A 19,918-nucleotide genomic window follows, 5' to 3' on the forward strand; every position below is an offset into this window, starting at 1 on the left:
CTTTATTTCACTTCCGTTGTCGGTTAACGCACGAACGAGCGAGAAGGAAAGGAAGAAAATAACGTTCTTTACAAAAGATAAGATCGGGCATTCGCGGGTGGCTCCCCACCACGTTATCGTTTGCGCGCGCTCGAAGCTGATTGGTAGAGCGCGTCACCCTTCCCGCCGTATGCGCAGCGTCTAGATTTTTAGATTTCAAATCTCGACCGTTTATTTCGCGGCGAGTGTCCGAGCGTGCGGTCGTGTCGCCGGATGCGCACGTTCCATTGCACTATTGTTTAAAAAACAACGCAACGTGCTCGTTAACGGTTCGGTGCAACGTGACTTCGATCGTCTTGTGCGTGCAGTGCGGCGTGTTCATATCGCTATAATCAGTCAATTTCTTTCGATGGGTGGAGGTTTAGTGCATGTTTTACATCATGACTAGATCCACACTCATCCATGGAAGTTGCGATGTTCGTCGAGCGCGATGCCGGTCATTACGGAGGGTATCATTACCGGCGACTGCTAATGATACGGCGAGGCCTCACGGACGAGACACGAGAGCAGGTACGCCGGCCCGGCAACTCATGATTATGTTCTGTCCCGCACCCGGCACGAATGCGACTTGTTCACTAATAAGCCCGGAGTGAGTTTTTTGTGACAGTTTTTTACGATTTGATCAACTAAATACGTTACTTTGCATTCGTTAGTCATAATTTTTTTCTAGTAACTGGTCTGCGAAGTTATGTCCGGGGTACATAAGCGGGCGGGTAGGGGAAGGCCATGACGCATCTGCTCCTTCTGAGAATGGCTATTGTGTCGGGTCCCGAAGTGGTCAGTACAATGACGTCACGGGCTGGGGCCGACAACCTGACGCTGGTACACAGCCCCCTCCCCCCACTACCCTACACACCTCAACATTAATTTGTTATCTACATCTGTCCATTATTTTTCAAAGTATCGTGTACTAAAATTTTTTTTTCTAAATTTAAGGTAGAATTTTCAATCTGGTAAGTATTGTATTTTTAAGATTAAAGTAAGTAATTTTAGCCAACTTGTTAAGTTAGCACTGTAATAACGCCACATTTATTAATATTACAAAATGTAAAAACCCAACCTCAAGTATAATTACGTAATACTATTTGCGTAAATAATATCAAGTCATGAAGCCTCAAATATGCAAATGGAGGTTGGTAACTTTTGAAACTATGATAATTTTCGCGGCCTCAAGATATGAAACTTTTGCCGTCGAATAAGTTTACGCGCTGGTTTACCCCACTCTAAAACCCAATTTTTTAAAAGCATTTAAATCACTGACAGCCTTAAGCGTATAAAATTACTCATCCATCAAATTGTCGAAGCGTTTCAACATTTATAAAGAGCTATTTCAGAGCAAATTACGTTTTGTCTGTTAAATTTTAAACGGTTTGATGCTTTGTTCGTTCCGGGTAGTGGTTTTAGAGAAGCAGGTATAAATGCAGGTAGAAGTTTGCGACGTAAAAACTCTTTAAATTCCAAGAACAAGGGTAGTTTGAGAAATTGTTTGGTTGTAACTTATTCTATGTAAACGTATCCTAAAAATTCCTATTCTTATATATTAAAAACAGAATTTTTTTTTTTCGTTAGTTATGCTTGAAGGTTATTCATATAGGTCATTATTAATCTGCTCGGGTATAATTCAAATACATGTAGGTAGATAAATAAAATAAATAGCCTTTGATTTGACTAAACTAACAAGACGGCTCGATGTATTAATTCGGGACTACGTCAAATTGAATAACTAATTACCTAAATTTACTAATTTTAATGACTGTATTATTAACCAATATGAATATATAAGTTGTACTGTTGCAATAAATGCAGGAACATAATTTCTAAGCGAGAAGTTTTAAAAGTAACCAGATAATTTTCAAGTTAACTTTGCATTGCCTTTCCTAACAATCTTTAAATTGTCCACCCCAAACCGATGCAAACTGGTTGTATCCTCTCTCTGGAGTCTTGGTAATAAAACGCATTTGTTAACGACCTTTTGCCTTGATATTGTTTGCAACGTGGTTTCAGCATATCCTATTCAAATCAGCCTGCTAAGAATTTATTATGAAAGTAGAATATTTAATATACTTTGATAAATAAGAAAACTTGCAGGAGGTTTATAAGGCACGGTTGTCAAACTGTATAATATATTTAGAATTATAGAATGCTTTGCATTTGAATGTTATTTGTAAATAACTCAATAAACCTATATACTCTGGTAGATAACGTACGATTGACCTTTAGCACATTTATTAGATAGAGTACTAATAGTAAATGGAACGTTAGCTAGAATTTGAACGGAGGACACGCTAAAATAGTCGCGTGGCAACAAGTTACGTTCACTCGATAACTTTGCAAAATTTAACGGCGCGTGTAATATAATATTGTAATTCGACACGTACCCTTGTAGGACTCGTCTGTTACAGCATTTTAATTGAACGTTCAAGATTTTGAAACGAGATTTTTATTGGCAAGGGACGCACACCAACAATATTTCGTTTGCAACATTTTTTTTTGTTTAATGTTTGTTAGTAGATTCAACTTTTGTGGCACTTTTTCGTTTGCACCATAAGTTTAGTTGAATGTAGAAGTTTTGAAGTATTTGTTACATGCTTGTGGTTGGCTTTAGGCAGTTGGACGAATATTGTTTATATTCGTATTTAAGTTGAAGGTTTTTGTAAAATTTAAGTATATATGTAATGGAAGGTAAAAGGTGTTAAAGTATACAAAGATTTTATACGGTTTTAAGGTACGCTGAATTTCGAGTTGATGACTAGTGCTACAGTTTATTTTGTACAAAATTAAGCTTGCAAAGTGGTTTTAGTCCACTATAAGATCTTTTTAACGATCCGTTGCAATTCATGATTAATGGTACCCCGTGTGTTTCTAAGGAACCGGTTTTTACTATGACTGGTATTGTGAGCTGTTTTGATATAAATTTCGTGTTATTGGTTACTATACCACAAAAAAAATCATTACAACAATATTTTGTTATAATTATTGTCTGATTTGTATTAGCAGTAAATAATCTTTATTTCCAAAATGGCTTAACCTATTTGTATGCGTTTTTCATTGATGTATTGTAAAATTTGGTTGACTTACTGTTTATTTTATTTTAGTCTGTTTTGAAACAAAGAAATGTTAAACTATGTCTGCGAATACGGCAAAAGTTCGTTGTCAAATAAATTTTTTTTTTTCAAGTTTTTACATAACGCATAATAATCTGATATGACCAATTAAACACAATACATAGCTTGCGTGTGACTGTAATACCTATAGGATTTGAAAACTAAGTACCTATTTATCAACGATATTTGGTATTTATGCTCTTGCATTTTGTAGACGGACGTGTCAGATATATTATTCTCTTCACATGTAACATTAGAGGTCTTTCTCAGGTTTAAAAATTCTAGCATACCGTCGCGCTAACGCGGACGAGACAGTCATATATTATGCTAAAAGACAATAATTGCAGTTCTGACTAAAAATCGTAAGTAAAATAACTCAACAATCAGGGTCTCGGCAATTTTCTCCAAAAATCAACCAATTATAACGAAACTATGGAAACTGACTGAAAGGTAATATTCTGTGTCAGACTGTTATTATTCGCTTATTATTGTCGTATTTCTATATTACCTAAATACCTCTATTTGGGTTCCGTGTGTCTATGTCCGACATAGACACATATAACACATTAAATTCCCGTGGGCAGCGAGTTTATGACACGAGATATCTAATCATATCAGCCGTCCACTGCTTGGCAAATGCCTCCCCCAAAGATCTCCACGAGGATCGGTACTGTGCTGCCCTCATCCAACGTATTCCGGCGATCTTGAACAGATCGTCATTCCATTTTGTGGGGGCCTACTAACACTGCGTCTTATACCTAATAATATACATATATACATATATGTATATGTATAAGAGCTATTCATATTGTTTTTATTATCTGTGCAAAAACTATGCAATAAACTTTGGTTTAAATTCCAGATAGCTACAACTCGACGAGTGCGGCGTGTTAATCGCCATGACAGAGATGTACTCTCCAGGTAATGGTACGGCTGTGGTTAAATTGACACAGTGAAGAATTTAATATTGTTAGAGTATTTCGTAAGTGCTTGGGAATGTTAAAAAATTGATGTAGATACCTACGATTACTTATAAAAATAAAAACACTTTGTTCTGTTATTTTTTTTATAATAATGATACACAAACTATCATGCGCCAAACTAGGCAAAGCATGTTCTATGGGTTCCTGACAATGATAATAATATATTCAATATAATATACATACATAGATACATATAAAGCTGACTGTTCCTTCCAGAAACACTGGATACAGTTAGCTCTAGGTTTATAAATATATTTCACTAATAATACTAACGTAGTTCATAATAAATATTGTTACTAGTACATTTACTAATATATATGGAGATGTCTCTGAATTAAATAAATAAATAAAATAAAATAAATAAACATCCATGACTGAAACAATCATCCATATTCATCATATAAATGTTCGCATCAATCCATGGCCTAATCGTAAACTTCACTTTGCCCATTCAGTTACACCACTCAATAACGTTACGGAATTTATTTTTGGCTGTCAGATCATATTTATATGTATTAGTTAAATATTTTTAAGAGCTGTGAATAAATAAATATATAAAATCATATAATATGACAGGCATAGCAGAAATTATAATATTAATAGGTACTTTATTATTAAGTCATTCCGACGTTGATCCAAGCGTTATTATCACGAGGCGACTAAGTCTTCAGAAGTTATTTGTTGGCCAATCTATCTAGCTTTACTATATGTAACCTGACGTTGACTTCAATGACGCCGGAAGCTTAATATTCTTCGAATTCTCATAAATAAACTACCGTTATCGTAGTTATAAGTCTAAAATTTTTGTCTATGGCCAAAATATTTCCTGCAACGAGATAAGTATTAAAACAAGCAATAAGTCATTATATCCCTTCTCACAGGATGTGTGACCTTAAACAGCTAAGTTTTCCTCAAAACACTACAAGAGTGATTTACGCAAGTGACGAAGGTTGTTCATATACTGTGGCCGAGCACAATACGCGAGGACATAATAGATTGTCTCTTTTATGTTATTGTGTCGGCTTTTTATGAACATATATATCTTGACAATATGTCTTGTGGATGAGTTGTCTTAAGGTATACCTGATACTTATATATACAATTTACCGAGGATCTATTATTCAAAACGTTACGTTATTCATATTATATTTTTGTATGGAAGATGGGCACATACGAGCGCTGGCGGCCTTTTCGACGCTTTTTATAATAATGTCGTATCGAATTGAAAACATCCCACAAGGAAGCTCATTCCGCAGGCTATACGTTGGAACTTGGAAGAGAGTTCTTTGAAACTGCGCTGCTTAATAAGCTTTTTATATAAATGTGGGCTTGAAACACATAAATACAATGGTCTATTGTTTCGAAGATATTGAATATTGGCTGTTAGTTATGCCCTTGCTTTACCTATTTATATTATTATCACATCCTGGATCTATATATATATATATATTTAAAAGCCGAGTATCCTCAAAGCACTATCCTGTAAGAGGTATCCCTTGTATGTCGTATTCTTTAAGTATAGAACTTTAAGGTATCCCATATTAACCATAGTAATGGTCTCATATACCATATATTACAACTAATACACTTAATTCTTTGGTTTTATTACGAAAAGAGACAAAAGCTGACATAAACATTTTTTACCTAATCATAAGTAAAAAATGCAGGTCCTCAAGAAGCTGAACGTCAAAAGTTACTTGCTAGTCTTGGTTTGCCTGTAAGATCTATAAGGGGCCTAGACAACTTTTGTGACTATGCACTCCCTTTTTTTTAATGATAATAACACCCTACAGTAAAGATAATAAATACATATTTATCACCGTTGTGACTGAGTGATGTATATTTCCTCTGCTTTAGGCTTTTAACTTCGGCGCTGAACTAGATAGGAGGGCGCTATGGTGTTTACAAAAATAAATTGAATTGTTACTATAGATAAAATAATATTTCCCAGACGGTCAATTATGGACCTGCGTTCCTCACATGCTTCCCTGTTTTTTTCAACGCTGGAAATCCTGATATACCAAGGTCATCGGATTGGGCTGCTAGATTTTCCTCCCTATTCCACATTTGACTTTAGGAAGGAAACACCGGGGAATCAAATGGACTGTGACATTGTACAATGGCGTTTCTTAGTGTTTGGACCACTCTCATTGTACGACTTCATCATTCCGTCTCGAATTTTAGCGAAAAAAAGTCCCTAAAAGTATGATTAAAATTAAAATCAAGGATTTATCATTACCATCTAGAAACTAAGCGCCAATCGACAGTTTGGGCACCGTTTATTTACTCGTGTGGTTTGGGTGTTTGAAAACACACCAAACTGCAGCGATTTACAAGCGCAGGTAAGTCTTTGACCGCTATTTTTTAATTTGGCTGGCAACTTGGTTTCAATACTCCTACGAAATCTTTAAGATGATTGCCAGAGAATTTTACTGATGATCAGTGAGATGATGCTTGATTACGACAACGCGCTCCCACACTCTGTCCTCAAAATGAAGGAATGCGTGCTGTCGTCCTGTCCTGTGGCAGGCTGTACGTTGCGAGAAGATTTGATACCAGCGTTGGAAAAGGCTATAAATGAAAGAGGTGTCTGAGCCGGTAAAAGTATTACAAAATTGGTTCAGACGGTATGATTGTATACCTGCTGTTGGAGACCAGCATTGTCCCGCGCCTTCAAAGACGTTCGACCGCTGCCTGGAGGTCTACTCGCAAAATCGACAACGATATATTAATAATAATAATAATAATAAACTTTATTGGCAACATAATTACACTGCTAAAATAGGTCATAGTTTATAATATAATAACTTCAACAGACAAGTAATTTTAACGTAAAACGTATTCGTAAAGATACGATAATAATCCGATTATAGCGCACCTTAGAGTAGGGTACTCTAACAAATTTAGTTAATAAAATGTAAAAAAAAAGTACTCAACCCTTTCCGTCGACTTCATATTTCTCAGGCGGCCATTTGCATTACTTTCTACGCATAAACGATCAACAAAATGACTTAAATTACTTTGTAGTAAAAAAAACCTGTTGAATAGTAAATCACATATAATTATTTTAATAATATTTATTAAGTATGTATATTGTATGGCATATATATATATATCTATACAACTTGAAACGATATTAGCAACGACAGCCTAGAAGGTGTCGTTGAGATTATCGTAAAAGTGACGTTTGATTATTTGTCAAATTCGAATATTCGTCTCTGACATTTTCAACTAAGAGTAGTAAGGGTTAGGACTGATTATATCGAAAAATGTTTCGTTCGTTCAATCATCGTTTCGATATTGAATACGATGTAACTAAGAGTAGGATTCGACACGAGTAATGCCAAGTTATATCGAATATCGATTTAAGGAGAAGGCCCCCTCATTAGACTACACAGGGACAAAATACGCAAGTGTCGTCACCGGTCATAGGTGTAACAGACAGCCCTTTGTGCTTGGGATGCGTGGAGGTAAAAGAATCGCCAGGACACGTGCTTATGGAATGCAGGAGTGTGGCCGAATAACGGGCAACAAATGCTCAGATCTCTAGCATCGCTCCCGGATACCTGCAGAAATTTTTATACCTCCCATAAAAAATCATTATAACAATTCAATTTATATACAATGAAATATAGACACCTTACGTTATACATATACAGAAGTGTTCCGCATAGTATACTGACATATTGAAATAATGTAAAAATAATAGCGCGATTCATCATAATATCAGCCAAAAGACGCTCAATGCTGGACATAATATATATTGATTTAAACTTTGTACTAGTGGAGTAACTCTTAACGCGTTAATACATGTCAGTGACCTTGCTCATAGGGCGAGGCCGGCTGACCAGGGTGTACGAGTTGTATTAATTAATAATAATTGATGACAAAAAAAATTGAATCAACCATCCGATGTAATTTTCTTTTCTGCATTTTTGGAATAAAAAATATGTTACTTGTAATAATATCAACCGAATGTTTAGGTTATAACTAAATATTCCTAGGTTCCTAGGTCATTTAATGATTTTTTAGTTACAACATGTGAAAAACTTTATTTAAATACAATAGCCACCCGAAGTATTATATCATACACTATAATATTTAATTTTATAAAATTAGAACTGCTAGTTATATTAATTTATATAATAACGGTTATTACTAGAGTGGATTTTCGGTATTCAAATTCAATTCAGACCTTAAGGGAAACAAACGTTGTTTTGTCATATTAAGAACCCCGCGCCCGCTCATTGTATCAATTGTAATTTATAATGAAATGTCAAAAATTTGGTATTTACTAAGTCAAAAAATATAGGTTCTGGATAAATAATCACATTGACGTGACATTGGCAAACTTGTGGTATACCTTCCACAGAAGCCACAACCTTCTCAGAAACACCCTGCATCTTTTAGTAGAAGTATTATTCCAATCGGTTTAGTAGTTTTCGCAGTATAGGTAACCGAAGGAAAAAAAAGGCTCTCCATTTATTAGTATAGATATAGACAGGAAAGCTATTCTTGAATATTAGACTCGAACAGACGTAGTGAGCGAAATTACATTTAAACCGGCTGATCATCATAAAATGAAGCAAACTGAGCTTTTGGTAAAGATCTAAGGCTTAGCACGCACTGCGATTAAACGCATGCTTTTAAACGTAAGTCTGAAAACGCAAAAAAATTAACACATAGCTTTCTATACAAGCGCACGCATTAGCGATATTTTTCAGTGACTGATTTTAAAAACGCAACTTGCTATATTTTGATGGCGGTTTGTAAAAGCGCGTTTTTTTCGTGCCCCATATTTTTAATATGGTGGCGCATGCACGGCGTTTAACCGCATTCGGTTTTCCATACAGTCTCGACTGGGCAAGCACAGAGGATAGATCTTTAGGTGATATTGCCTTACGAAGTGCAGTGTCTTTATTATATTGTAGATTCTGTAGTAATTCATAAACTTATCGGGATGCTGCCGCACGTTGTTATACATTTTGCAAAAATATCCTTTCAAATGTCTTTGATCTATTAATGGGTATATCCAGTACCCATGGCGGTGCTGTTTTCGTTTTCTTTTTTCTATTTTGAAAAGCAAAGCCGCAACACATGCTGTTTGACAGATATCCATGGTGATACTGGAATAAAATTAAGCAAAACGCCAACCGCAGTGCGAGGTTGTATGCGGTGTTGGATTTTCAGCTATTTCTTAACCGCACGCCTTTAATCGCAGTGCGTGCTAAGCCTAAGTCGATAAGCGACTTATATTAGTCAATCAGTACCTACCTACATTATTTAATATTAATCAAACAATCTGTGAATATTAAAAACATTAAAATGTTCATATATATAAATTGTCCCTGTTAATTTTACTTGTGTAGACTTGTAATTTTCAATATATCTAGGTTATATACACTATAGTCTTTCAATATACACTATGTTGCAAAAAAACGGAAATATATGTTATATTTAAGTAAGTAGGAAAAAAATAATAATAACCAAAAACTGCGGGCCTACCGTGAACTCTTATTGCGATTCAATTGACAACCTAAAATGAACTGCTTTGCTATTTCGTACCACGACGTGATAAGATCTATTATTTTACGTTGACGTCAAATCAACTGATTAAATCGCAATGATGTCAATTGAATGTCAAAAATAATGTCAATTGAATCGCAAACTGATTTAGTTCGTTCATTAATTCGTACCATAAGGTAATATTTCAACCTAAACTGGATAGCATATGTGTCAAAGTGAGCGATTCGAAAAAAGTTGCTACTTCCTAAGAGGAAAAAATAGTGAAAACATACAGAAAAGGGAAATTTTATTGATGAAAGATGAGATGAGAATACTTTATTGGACTTTTTTGTTAAACAAAATACTCAAAATAAATACTGAAAATGAAAATACTAAAGACGAGGCAGTAAGGGCCCGGGCTATAGCCTGTTCGCAAGAACGAATTAAAAAATATGTACTCTGTGCTGTCAAATCAAACATCAACGGAGGTGCGTTCATAACTCGTTATTTTTACGAAAACACCTAAGCAAACATTTAATTTTTAATTCAAAGAACTCTATCCCCCTTATTCATAATAGTCTGCTAACTTAAAGCATTGCTATTTCTCACTCTGTCTTCTTCTATTGACCTAAGTCAGAATGAGAAAAAACACTCCTAAGCGGCTGTTTTATATTATAATATTTTATAATATTTATTTATATTACTATGCACGAGAGACAAACTTATGCAACGACTGTAGAGCGTCATCTCTTTCTCACACCGCGGGCCACAGACAAATTTATTTCGTTCATTCTTCATAAGTTATCCAAACGCCATTCAGTAAAAGGCACTTCATGTACCATGAATATTAGTGATTCAGTTTAGGTAAGTAAACTGACCTGCATCGGAATCGCATCGCTTATTAGAAGTTGATGGTAGGCCCTGTGAAAAAAAAGATTTTCGTGATATTCTAAATTGTAACATAAGTACGTCGGATAATAAGCAGTCGAATACTAAAAATAATTTATATATGTATAGCAAGCAACGTTTGCCGGGTCAGCTAGTATTTCATATCTCTAAGTAGCTTGTATCATCATAATACTAAAAATAAATAAGCAAAAAGAGGTTTGTTTATATAATGGAATTAATGAAAAATTATGCCAGAGTCTAAACAGCTAAAAGGCATAAAAAGGCATTTATTTTCTCAAAATTGATTCGTTTAGAATTCTTTTTGATGTTATTTCTAATATACTAGATACTACTACCGCTTCGGAAACAAATGGCGCTCTGAGAGAGAAGAAGCGGCGCTAGAAACTCTCCCAGCATTCTTTTTTTACACTCTTTTCAATAAAAATATACAATATTGTACTGTCATTGCAATTGCTATAAAATAAACTAGTCCCAGGCTGTCCGATCACTTAGATATTCAGCTGTGGAGTAATAGGATTTACGGCAACTAGCTAATTCAAAGCTAGTTGCGTATCTATCTGTTCATTAAATAGAAAAGCAGGTTGAAACCCTAACGTTTTTTAACATAAAAATAAAAAGTAAAAGTTTAATATCAAGTATGGCCCCTCTTGCTAAAATGACAGCTTGTATTCGTCCAGGCATGGTATCGATGCTATTCTTAATTGTTTCCTGTACGCTCCAACTGCGTAGCAATTACATTCCTTAGCTCCCTGATGTTTTACGGAGCGGGCTGCACCGATCTTACTCTTCGTTTTAGAATATCCCAAATGTGCACTAAGGGATTTTGTCTCTAACCTCTAAACTCTCTCTCTAACTCTCTACCTCTTGATTATACGCTTCCACATCGCCAGATCGGTGAGGTCCATTAAAATTAAATTTTCTCCAAGAACCGTTAATGCAGGTTGTGGGTACTCTGACATGTACCGGAGTGCAATCAAAGTGCTGTTTTCTATGAAGACTAACTGAGCATCCACCATAAGGGGTTATTAAGACAAACTTCTCCGAAACGTTCCCCTCGCCTTTGCAATACTCGTCGACGTGGGTCCTCACCATATAGTATATAGTGATATTTTGGCTTCATCCGAGAATAATACTCTACCCCAGTCCTCTTGAGTCCACGTCGCACAATTTCGAGTGAAGCAAGTTTAGCAACTCAATGCTCGCAGAGTAATTTAGGGCTACGGGAAGGACGCCGACTGCATATATTGGCACCGAAAAGTTTCCTCCTGACTATCACCTGTTCACCAGGAAGCGGTCATTTCGGGCTTCTGTGCATAGTTTTCTTCCAGTCCCAGACCTTCTACTAATGAAACCAGTCTCTTGAAACGTTGCCAAGTCCTCTGTTTAGTCAAACGACTCGCATTTAGCCTCTGGGACACATAACATTTACTACACCCCTCCTCAAGTAGCGCTATAATTTTGCTCGCTGTCATAGTTCTATCAATGGACGATTTTCTAAAGGGACGGAAAAAATTTAAACTGCCCGTTTTCGTTTGCAAATGAGTTTATTATACTAGCTTATAGACAAAAACAAAGCGGGCAAGAGTGAAGAACAAATCTATGAGATACAACAAGATAGAAATGAAAAGCGAATCTATTGTTAAAAGGCATAAAAGGTATTTATTTTCTCAAAATTTATTCCTTTAAAATTATTTTTGATGTCACTTCTAACACTACCACCACGTCGGAAACAAATGTTGCTCTGAGAGAGAAGAAGTAGCGCAAGAAACTGTCCCAGCATTCTCTTTTTGCGCTCTATTTAATAAAATATAGAATATTGTACTGTCATTGTTATTGCTATAAAATTATCATAATGTAGTCCCAGGCTGTCCGATCACTTAGATATTCAACTTTGGAGTAGAAGGATTTACGACAGAGCTAATTTTTCATTGATAAATTGATAAAGCCTTTTATTCAACTAAAAAGAATACAATTTCTTATATCTAACTTATATAGTAGCTTACCAGGTAGTCTTCAGCTTATTGCCAATTGGCATAGGCCTCCTCCAACCTTTTCCACTTCTTTCCGTCTTTGCAGGCAACCCGGCTCCAGGTCATTCCTGAAAATTTGTTTGGCCAGGTCATTCTACCATCTTCGGTGGGGTCTTCCCCTGTTTCTTATGCCATTCCTAGGATACCGTTCTGTGACCTTTTTGTTCCACTTCGCCTTCCCTCGACTCATATGCCCAGCCCATTTCCATTTCAGTTCTCTGAAATTTATTCCTATGTCTCGAACCCTTGTGCTTTTTCTGATGTCTTCTAACCTAACTCGGTCTTTTTTCTTGATCCCCATCTCGCTTCGGTCCATTAAGTATTAATACATTTAAATTTATTAATAGATACTTAATGCCTAAACAGTGGCTGGGACTTTATTCTAAAAGTGTATACCCTCAAAGCTTTTTCTGACACCAACCAGCAAAGTATGTATATAAAGAAACTAAAATAATGGACGTAATATAAACATATAAATATTACATATGTATTCTTATTCGAAAAATATTTACTAACGAAATACACACAGAACTAATGTTTAAAAAATAAAAGTATTCCCAAGAAAAAAACTTAAGAAGTCGTAATGACTTAATGCTACGTCCACCAAGAACTAATTACGGTTAAAGGATTTAACTTACGAGAGAATTCAGATTTATAACTTCCAAATACTATAAAAGAAATTAAAAGTACGGCATTATTAAAAAAAAAAACTAAAAGGACAAATTTAATATAATAATTATACTTCGTTCTAAGTATTTTTCCATCTTAACTTTGTAACGAATAAAATAAATAGGTAATATGGTTTAAAAAATGCTCGAATGCACAATCACTCATATAAACTTGTACTTATTTGTTAAGTTTTCTTATTTGTATTATTGCTCAAACCGTAGGTATTATTTTAGTTTACTTCAACTGTTATCTTTGTAAGTGGTTAGCCACATCCAGTCCTTCTTATTCCGGATAAATATAAATACCTTCATGTTTTGTAATTGTTCACTTTGTTTGTTTTGCATGCTTAGTCATAGAAACCTAAAGTAATATTATATTGTATATTTATGTAAAATTCTCATATAAGTGATTTTATGTTAAATCTTATGAGAATAAATGTCTTTAAACCGAATCCAAAACCGAAAGCTATGATGTATCTTATGAAGCCTACTAGAATCAGTTACAAGCAATCCCTTATTTCCACTACACTAATCTAGCGGTCGCAACATTCGTGTACGGCCTTCTAACGGCGTATTATGCCGCAGAGCTGAGTCTATCTGCTAGTTGGGCAATATGTAGAACCCACTTCAGCTTTTTATCTAACATGATACCCAAGAAGACTGTAGTTTTTTTTATATGAAAATATGCGACGAGACGAGCAGGACGTTCAGCTCATGGTAATTGATACGCCCTGTCCTGTAGTGCCCACAAGTTCCAATCTCTGGTCATTTATAAGTACGTTGGTTTGTACCTCCGCTGTGTTTGGTGTAATGAATCTTGAACGTGTTTTTTTACTGTTTCAGTGCAGATAATTGGTCTTAAACCAACGCACTATCTTTGAGAGTGTATTGTTTACCTCATCATCAATATCTGCACGTTATTTCATTTAAAAAATAAGTGAAGTAAAAATAAACAACACAACCAATACAATCTCATGGCTATCATTCATGAGTCTGATACTCGTATTAATTGTGATAAGTAGCTGCTGAAGCAAGTTATTAAAAAAAAATCTAAAAACAGGCAGCACTGAAATACGCTTAAAAATAGCATTGCAAAAAGAACTGCCCGATTTAATCAAAGGTATTACTTTGCTGTATTTCATGAGGTCAGGGAGCACACCCCTATATATCGGATCTGGTACGACCGAACCATAGCACGCGGTCTGGTAGCGGACCATATTCGATGGTATATCACATTGTCCGTCGCACAAAATTATTATTATTACCGTCCGAACCGTACCGAGTACAATGCCGGACCAATAGGTGCGAGGCGCCTACCGGACCGTCCGATGGTCCATCCGGATTTTGATTGGCATTAGCACCTTATTATTTTGAATACTAAACCACTAGCTAACACACACACATTGATAAATCAAAATTGGTCACGAATTATCTGTCTGTCAGATCGTCTATACCATAGTATATTCTAAGTATATGATAAATAAATAAATACTCGTACAAGGAAAACATCTTTATAAATGATTTATTTAAGCCATCGAAGGACGAGCATATTATGGTTATTTTCTTAGTACATATTTACACCTTTCGAGCACTGAGTTGGTTCGGAAATATAAGTCGATAAATGTAAAACCGCACTAATTCCGTTTGTATTTTTAACATCCTTTTATGTATTTAACTTTAAACAATTGCGTTGATAGTTATTCTTTGATCGAGTCAGTGAACCAGTCAAAAAAAGCAGGCACTAAAACCGTTGAGTACCTACGCCGAGTATGAAATACCCACACAATTCTAAATTATTTTAAATTCTTATCGCGTACACGGTCTTAATCTAATTAATACATAACTATACAAAATTTTATAACAAGTTCAGTTGTTTTACATATCTATCTATAAATAAAACATCTCAAATGAATGATAGTTTAGACAAAATCTGTGTGGTAATAATATAAAGTTCATTGACTCATGACGTCACAAGTGGTTGTGCAAACTGACGCAACGAACGAATCTTTAAAACTAACATACCTACACTTCATTTATATTTAAGAATATCTAGCTCATTTAGCAAATAAAACACATAAAGTACAAAACAGATAAAAGTTCATGAATCTTCTTGTTTTATCACTTGGCTCCTTGACTACATTCAATGCACTATATTTTTTTGTTAATCAGGTAATTGGCTTTTTTATGGACGAGGAGGTGAAACACGCATACATACAAACACGTATACCTGATGGTAGGTAGGTGATCACCGCAGCCACCGGTGATCACCAGAGGAATCACGAATCACAAGAGCGTCGCTGACCTTATAAAGCGTCGCATAAACTTACATAAGCGCGTACACCTTCCTTAAAGGCCGGCAACGCTCTTGTGATTCCTCTGGTGTTGCAAGAGAATGTGGGCGGCGGTGATCACTTAACACCAGGTGACCCGTACGCTCGTTTGTCCTCCTATTCCATTAAAAAAAAAACATAATGATGAATTCAATAACTGAAAACTCTATGATACGTGTCGGACGAGGATCCAACATGGAGCTCCGTGGTGAAAGTCAACGGTTCAACTTATTGCAACACGGACGCTTTTTTGTGGATATTGAAAATACGGATTAAATAGTTGAAGTTTTGCGTGTCAATTGCTCCACTATGCCCGCATCAGAGTAGATTTAAAATCGATTATATTGTCCCTATTATTCACCCTCACTTAACACTGTCAAATTAATCGGTGGGGGTTCACTAGAGCGGAATACCATATGCGATTGAATTAAAAGGCCAAATATGAATCTATTTAAAAATAGTTTGACATCGTTACTACAAAAACAAATTAGTAAATTATTAAATTTACGCCTGTTGACTACCTATGCGAAATCCCACATTACCCCGTGGGTAGGATTACCATCCATTCGGATTAATCCGGACTTGTTTGGAATTATGCACTCTAGTTCATATTTTGTCCGGATTTCATTTTTAATTAGTTAGAATATATACATATAACTACATAATTTTACCTAATATCAAATAAGATATTAATCTACACGAGACTTTTACTAAATGTCGTTCTTTTTCTCAGGACTTTCCAAAGTACTAAATGGTTACCCTACACGTGGACGCGTGGATGAGAATTACAGATTACTAATAAGTTACAAGGCAGAATGCTCAAACGGTTTATTTATTTTTATACCTGTGCTTGAATTTGGTTGTAAGTACATTATAGGCAAAATTATGTTGTAACCTTTAAATCTATAAATTTTATTTAAACAACAATAATGATCAAATAATACACATTGCCGCAATTTATTTAAAGTAAGTACATTGTCTTAATGAGATTTACATTGTTATGTTTCTTAAAAATTCAATAGGCGTTCCTTTTATCCTAAGCCCAAAATTGTTTGTTTAATGTTTTTACGAATATCGCTGTAAACTGCTGTTGTATTAATCATTTATTAATAAAGAATTTTAAAATGAATGATAGAGTGAACATCTCACAATTGCTTCAACATTATCTTGGTACTAAATATTCAAATGATCCTCGTAACTGGCCATCGAAACGGCCGGGAACCAACAAACAGTGCAATGCGATTAACAAACTCCGCATAAACACGGCTTCACGACTTGAACCCTTCGGTGCGAACTCGAATAGCGGTGCATTGTACATTCACAATGCAACTGCGAGCATTAACGCGTTAAACAAAAGAGGTTTGAGTTAGGTCGCTGCGTTCCCTAGAGCTCTATTCGCACGGGTTTCGCGCATGTACCGTATGACCGTACTGTACCAAGTGCCAACTGTCATTGCATCGGTTCGGAGTCCGGCGGTGCTATTCATGTAATTTCAACAACGTTGACGTTAGTTTTCAATTCTATTGACGTTTCGCTCAAGATTCGTATTCTCCTATAATTCTTCTAAAACCTTAACTAATTCGGAGCCACGCGTCGACGACATTTAATTGACAAGCTTGGACGAAGTTACGTATATTGTTTTACCAAATGTAAAGTTTTTCTACGACTATTAAAAGATGTTTTTAGTTGCCATCTCAACCAAACGTCCTATGCAGAATACGTATCTCCCAACTTTTGACGTTCGATCTTGTTACGAGAATACGCATCATACGGTTTCCTTAAATCGGGAAGTAACTTCATCACAATCGGATCCAAACCAACACTTTGTGTTACAAGAATACGAAATTTAACTTTTTGACATAGTTTTTATAGGAGAATAGGAGTATTGGAAAACCCTAAATTCTAAGCGACATCGCAATTCGCTCGTCACTTTGATACATAAGAATCTATCTATTGCAATCAATGATACAAAATCAAGAACATTCAACGCCAATGCAACACTTGATTGTAGCCAATTAGTTGGAATAGGGTCTCGCTATATGTAGCACTAAATTGCTACTGTTGGATGTACTTACACAACACATGTTTCATACTAATATTAAATAAATTGCCCAGTAATTTTACTAGCTACGGCGCCCTTCAGATCGAAACAATAATGCTTAGGTACACATTACTGCGTCACGGCAGAAAGAGGTGCCGTTGTGGTACCCATAATCTAGCCGGCATCCTGTGCAAAGAAGCTGCCCACCGTGGAAAAATTGGCGAAGGTGGTGAAATAAGTGTTTAAGTGAGAAGATCGAGAACGAGTACGTTTATTTATTTCATATAGATACAACTTAACCGTTGAATGAACTTGCTTTCCGTTGTACAGCCTTTGTGTTTCCTTTGTCGTTGCAGTAGATCATGGACATAACGTGGGCAGTACTTATTATCTGGTGATCAGAAACATGTTCATCCTCTAATTCTGTGAGTGAACTCGAATAAAGATCTAAATTCTTAACGGACTCTTGCTTTATAATTGTTTGAGAACTAACAACATAATAGGCTGCAGTTTTTCCAAACCAATACGACTTAGGAACCTCCAAGATTACAGCATACCTCGCCACCTTAAAGGCCGGAAACGCATCTCTTGACCATAGGTGTTGCGGATATCAATGTAGTTTCACCACCACCATAACGTGAGCCTCTTGCCCGACTGCTCCCTGTTATATAAAAAAATAATAAAATAATAAAAAAATATTCGAGATAATACGGATATGTGTTATGTTTATCAACGCGTTAAGTCTGGAACGAACCTCATTCTACGGAATTTTTAGATCGTTTCAAGTAATGCGATGTCTTGAGAAGCACAGAACAGAAATATACTACCCAGAAGTCAAAAGAGGTCGAAAACGTGGCGCCGCGTTGGTGTCGTGAGATAAGGGGAGCCAACCTGACCTAAAAAAGGCTAGGAAGATCACAACAACTTCGTCTTAATGACGAGATCCCTCAGGTGTGGGTAGAAAGCAGTCGCTCTAAGTATGTTTTATATGCTAATTCGTTTTTAACTATTGATTTATGTGATTGATATCATTTCAGACTGAAGACGCCCACAGCTGGACAAACGCCTCCCCAAAAGATCTCCACGACGATCGGTCCTGCGCTGCCCTCATCCAACCTATTCCGGCGATCTTAACCAGATCATCGGTCCATCTTGTGGGGGGCCTACCAACACTGCGTCATCCGGTAGGTGGTCGCCATTTTAGGACTTTACTGCTCGAAAGCCCATCTGTCCGTCGAGCTTAGTGACCTGCCCACTGCCACTTCAGTTACCCAATCATCTGGGCTATAATGGTGACTTTGGTTTGTGATTGATAATATACTACATATTGTATGTACTATATTAATAGAATAAGCAACAATTGTTGTATTTCTTGTAGATTTACTTTAACATAAGCAGCTTTAAAAACTGGTAGTGAAATACAATCGACAAATCAAGAGTATTTAAATGTATTTAAACGTAAATGAAAATATTTAACATTCATTTTGGCTTGCTTTTATTATTTACAAAGGTGACATATATTTTGTTGTGGAAATGAATAAGTTATAATCAGATGATATAAATCGTCATCTAACCAGAAAAGAAAAACAAAACAATACGACCAGCCTAACGAAACTCTCTAAGAAAAACGCGATTCACTCGATTGTATGAAACGTGCAGTCATTGACAGATTGACAGATGACGGCAGTCGGCTATAATCTTGTAAACAAAGGGAATAGTCGAAATCCACTACCTCTTAAGCAACTGTTCGCTTTCAAACATAGCCGGATTATACTTCGTGGCCAATCGCCAAACTGAAATTACTACTATGTATTTCAAACATATGTCAAATCACTGCACATTTCATAGTAAACTAAATAAACTCGGGTAGTAGTGAGAGTCGCGGGTTCGAGTCCCGCAGCGTCAATAACTTTTAGTTACAAATCTAATTTGTATAATTACACCCAGAAGTGAAGGACATCATTATAAAAATAACAAATTGTGTGGGATAAGTTTGTCAAAAAGCCCTGTACTCCGGAACAAATTGAACTCTAGACAATTATATAAAAAATCCTACTAATAACAATTCGATATGGTTTACGAGTAAAAAGCCGTTTCTAAACGAGTTTTAATATATCAGTGGGAGGATCCTTTGCACAGGATGCCAGCTAGATTATGTGTACCACAACGACGCCTTTTTCTACCGTGAAGTAGTAATGTGTAAACATTATTGTGTTTCTGTCTGAAGTGCGCCGTGGCTAGTGAAATTACTGGGCAAATGAGACTAGTACTAATACTACATCCTATGTCTCAAGGTGACGAGAGCAATT

General features: G+C 35.9%; 1 protein-coding gene and 1 long non-coding RNA gene across 2 annotated transcripts in view; one reads left to right on the forward strand and one right to left on the reverse strand.

Annotated features, from left to right (window-relative positions):
• The window catches only part of LOC126971109 (myotubularin-related protein 9), a 339,153-nt gene that overhangs the window by 196,172 nt on the left and 123,063 nt on the right, over window positions 1–19,918 (reverse strand). The gene's annotated exons all lie outside the window — the stretch shown is intronic.
• LOC126971143 (uncharacterized) lies at window positions 417–4,203 on the forward strand. The gene is made up of 2 exons (XR_007730833.1): window positions 417–549; window positions 4,006–4,203. It is a non-coding gene; the product is annotated as an uncharacterized LOC126971143 (long non-coding RNA).

This window comes from Leptidea sinapis, chromosome 23, assembly GCF_905404315.1.
Source record: "Leptidea sinapis chromosome 23, ilLepSina1.1, whole genome shotgun sequence".
NCBI lineage: Eukaryota > Metazoa > Arthropoda > Insecta > Lepidoptera > Pieridae > Leptidea > Leptidea sinapis.